This window comes from Humulus lupulus, chromosome 8 (assembly GCF_963169125.1).
Source record: "Humulus lupulus chromosome 8, drHumLupu1.1, whole genome shotgun sequence".
Lineage (NCBI taxonomy): Eukaryota > Viridiplantae > Streptophyta > Magnoliopsida > Rosales > Cannabaceae > Humulus > Humulus lupulus.
The window spans coordinates 40,672,208-40,676,889 of NC_084800.1; positions in this window are offsets into that span (position 1 = coordinate 40,672,208).

The following is a 4,682-nucleotide window of genomic DNA, read 5'->3' on the forward strand; positions in this document are numbered from 1 at the left end:
AGCTTAGGGATTAATAAAAAAAAAAGGACCTAGTTGCCAAACAACATAAATGGTTGATGATCTTCTATACAAATAAGCCTAATTAAAATTATTTTGGAGAGTGTTTGTATGAGTTTTCAAAAGTACTTTTTGTTTTTGGAAATTCTTCCTTATAAGAAGTAAGTTTATATATGTACTAGTATAGCTTCTTTGTTCTTCAAAACAAAACAAAAAATGTTGTTTTAAATTTAATAATTTTTTTAAAATTTGATTCATTTTCTAATAATAAATTTCATATGTTTTTTGTTCTAATAATAAAAATAATTGTATTAAAATATATTTTTCCAGATTTAATTTTTTTAGAAGTAGATTATCCAAACAGTAACTAAATAATTTAACCTTTTCACTTATTCTTTTCTACTATCTAGAAGAAGGTAAAATTTACACTAAACGAGCCATATATATAACTTTTTTTTTGTTAGGATATGTGTATAATTAGGGGTGCACATGGGTCGTATTTCAGGTTCATCGGGTTTGGGTTTTGTGGGTTTCAGATGGAGAAAAATGGTAGCGAAACCGATCCGAATTTTTTCGGGTTTCAGGTTTTTTCGGGTTAGGTTCGGGTTGAGTTGGGCCTGTTGGGTTTTGGGCCGAAAATACCATTTTTTTCAGATTTTTTTTAAAATTTTGATTGGGTTCGGGTACCCGAAATTACTACAGTTTAAACTCGAACCCAACCCGACATATTTCAAGTTCGGGTCGGATTAAGCCCGAAATGAATGGGTTTTTTTAAAATTCGGATTCTCAGAATTTGGGTTTTGCGGGTTTTCGAGTTTTGTGGGTCAAATGTTCACCCTTATGTATAATCTCTACTTGCAAACAAGAAAACAAAAATGTTACTTCTTTACATATTAAGTTTAACCTTTATAACATTATAATTGCCCTTTGAATTTGTGAAGATTATGAAAATGAGTAATTTAAAAAAAATAGTAATCAAGCCATATTTAAATTAAAAAATAGCATCATATCTCTCTTCTATATAAAATGTGTGTAGATAATGAAAATTCTTGGTTTTAACGATTTGTTTTGTTGACTAAAACAGAATATTCTAAATATTTAACATAATATACTTTTAAAACTAACTAAACATAGATATTTATTAATTATATTAATATAAATTTAAATATTATAAAAATAATATTATTATATTAATATTTAATATAAGACTACATATATAATAATTATAATAATATAAATTCAAATTCAAATGTTATAAAATATCATTATTATAATAAGTTATAATACAAAACTAGATATTTAATAATTATATTATTATAAATTTAAATGTTAGAAAATATTATTATGAGTCTTAATTTTTCACAAATTATATTAATATGAATTCAAATATTATTATTATAATAACATATAATACAAGACTAGATATTTATATTTAATATTGTTTACCGAGATTTTCGGAAACTATATTAATAAAAAGTAAGCGAGACTAATGATATGAGATTTAGAGAATGTAAACAAGGTTTTTACGTGGTTGAGGCGTTAATGAGTCTTAGTCCACGAGACAGTTGTATTAGAGCTTGGAAAGTCTTTTACAATGGAGTTTCTCTCTATGTTTTAACAAAGTAACTGTATACAAGCCAAAGAGAGATCCTTTCTCCAGTGCTCTGTCACATGTATTTATAGGCTCACAGGAGCACTAGGCTTGGGCCGGGCTGACCCGGGCCCAACAAGGATATAAATACCCTTGGCTTCTTTTTCGGAAGCCCAATACAAATGATAAAAATACAAAAGACTAAGAATGATCAAAGCCCACTGGGGCAGCCCAAGGCCTATATTTCGCCCGACAAAATGGGGCTTTTGGTCTGGACATTCCGAGTTACGAGGCAGATTCAGGGGACAAAATTAGTCAGTGTAGTGGCAGCGCAGGTCTGAACCAGTGACGTGCAATCCTGAGGTGGCCTTTTCCGCAGGTTAAAAGTGGGGACAACCCCCACGCGTCATGGGGCGGCTTCTGGGTCGCAGATGCCTTTTCCTGCCACCGGGAGGACTTGACCCGGGTTCGTTTACCTTTGTCCCTCTTCGTTTACTGTAGGCTCGGATTGTTTACCAGGCTCCGGGACCGTTTGCGTACACTTCGACCGTAACATACGTCTCCCGGATGATCGTCCTGGATCATCTTTCCTGGACACTGTCCGTGTCTGGACCCACACTTGGGGCGTCGCTCCCGGTCATTCCATGCCAAGCGGGCCTGGGCTGGGCCCAAACCCAATTGCCCAGACAGTGGGCCTGGACCACCGTCCCAGGCCCCAAGGCAGGAAATGAGGATAACAAATACTTATAGTAATATAAATTTAAATATTATAAAATATCATTATAATAATATATAATACATATAATCTTAATTTTTATTGAAAAAATTATCATTTATGATTAAAAAAGTTGTCATATTATATATATGAGTTTTTTTTTTCATATATATTAATTTGTAAAACTATTGAATTTTTTTAAACTGTCATGAAAATATAATTTTTTCAATGTCATGTTTGGTATTGTAAAAAATTAAGTGGTCCATTTTTTTTAAGATTGATTCACCTTTTTTTTTATTTTTTTTATTTATGTAATTTGAAAGAAAAAAGAAATAAAAATAACATTAGAGATCTAAATGATACGAATTGAAAAGGAAGTGGATCTAACTGATGCAAAATCAACTTCAGGGTCTAACTGTTACAAAAGAATGAGGACTGCAGTTGAAAAATACCTTATATATAATCATAAACAATGTTTTGATTGATTTTTCATTTAATATGTTTATGTCATTCTATTTTATTTAATATTATTTATTTACTTAAAATTTATATGACAATGATACAAATTTAATAAATATAATTATATATTCTATAAATAAAACTAAACAAATGTTTGTATCTAGTATATATATATATATATATATATATTATACATTTAGTATATCTCTTCTATATAATAAGTGTGTAGATAACAAAAATTCTTAGTTTAATGATTTTTTATTTTTTTTATTTTTTTAATGTTAATTTTAACAGAATATTCTTATGTTTAACGGTAGTTTGTAAACACTTAAACTTAAATAAAATAAAATAAATAATTAAAAAAATTAAAATATGATATTTTTGAGATATTTTACAATGATAATTATTTTAAAATAATAAATAATTAAACAAATTAAAATAGTATATTTTTCAGATATTTTACAATGATAATTATTTTAAAATAATAAATAATTAAACAAATTAAAATATGATATTTTTGAGATAATTTACAATGATAATTATTTAATAAAAAAATAGTATTTTTTATAACTTAAATAAAATTTAATTAAACTTAAGCTCACTGAATAATATCATATTAAACATATAATATAATCTATTGTGAATTAGCAACAATTTTTTTTAAAACTAACAAGAAACTTAAATTTAAAATTCACGTATAATATTTAATATTATATTAAATATATAATATATAATCTCTTGTTCTCACTCCAAATTCAAAAACTAAAACAAACATAAACTTAAACAAAAATAAATAAATTATTTAACTAAAATATGATATTTATTTCAAAATTTATATGACATTAATATAAATTTAATAAAAATAATTAATAAATTCTATAAATAAAACTAAGCAAACGTGCATATCTAGTATATAATACATATGTGAGCTTCTATTGGTACATTATTATTATTATTTTTATTATTATTATTATTATTATTATTATTATTATTATTATTATTATTTCTCTCATCATATTTTCATAGTTAATTAATTATTACAAATATATTCTTATGTAAGACGACACAAACATTGCCACATAACTTTAAACTATAAACTCTATTTCTTGGCACAGCCCTTCTCATCACCACATAAAGTATAACATCTAAATTTTAAGTTATCAATTAAGAAAATTAAAATTTTACAAATTATAGGTATGGATGTGGAAGACAATTGCATTAGCATGTAATTAAAAATAAAATAGAGAAAATTAATACATAATAATGTACAAGGGTGGGGATGATGATTTTTCAATAGAGAAAATGCCATATTGTATTATTATTCTATTTATAAAAGAATTATTGATTTAGCTAAAAAAAATTGATAAATGTGGCTATTAAATTTGTAGGCATTAATAGATGTGTGATCAATGTCATGCATTTATCTTTACAAAGTCATACAATGTCAAAATAATTCGGAGATGATCACTAATTAATTAAATTTATATCTAGTTGCAGAAAATATGTCTGAAACATATTTTTAGTGTATGCTCAAACAACCTAATTTATGACCAATAATGGTCAATATCTAAAAAAAATCACATGCCTCATGCCTGCAAACTAGTTAAAGTCCTAAAATATATACTATTGCATGTGTTACAAAATTGTATACGAACTAATATATAAATATATATAGAAATATTTCGGTACTGTTTTCGTCTTTTCATTTACATGACAATATATAGTATTGCATGTGTGTAAAATAGTTTTTTCGTCTCATTGGATCGACATGGTATTAGAAATAGTATTCACTTTCTTTTTTTCTCCAAAGAAATTATTATATGAAATTCATTGACTATATATATATATATATTTATATAGCTTCTGGCTACTTAATTTAGTCAAAGTAAAACTAGTTAGTGTTAATTGGTATGTTCCCAC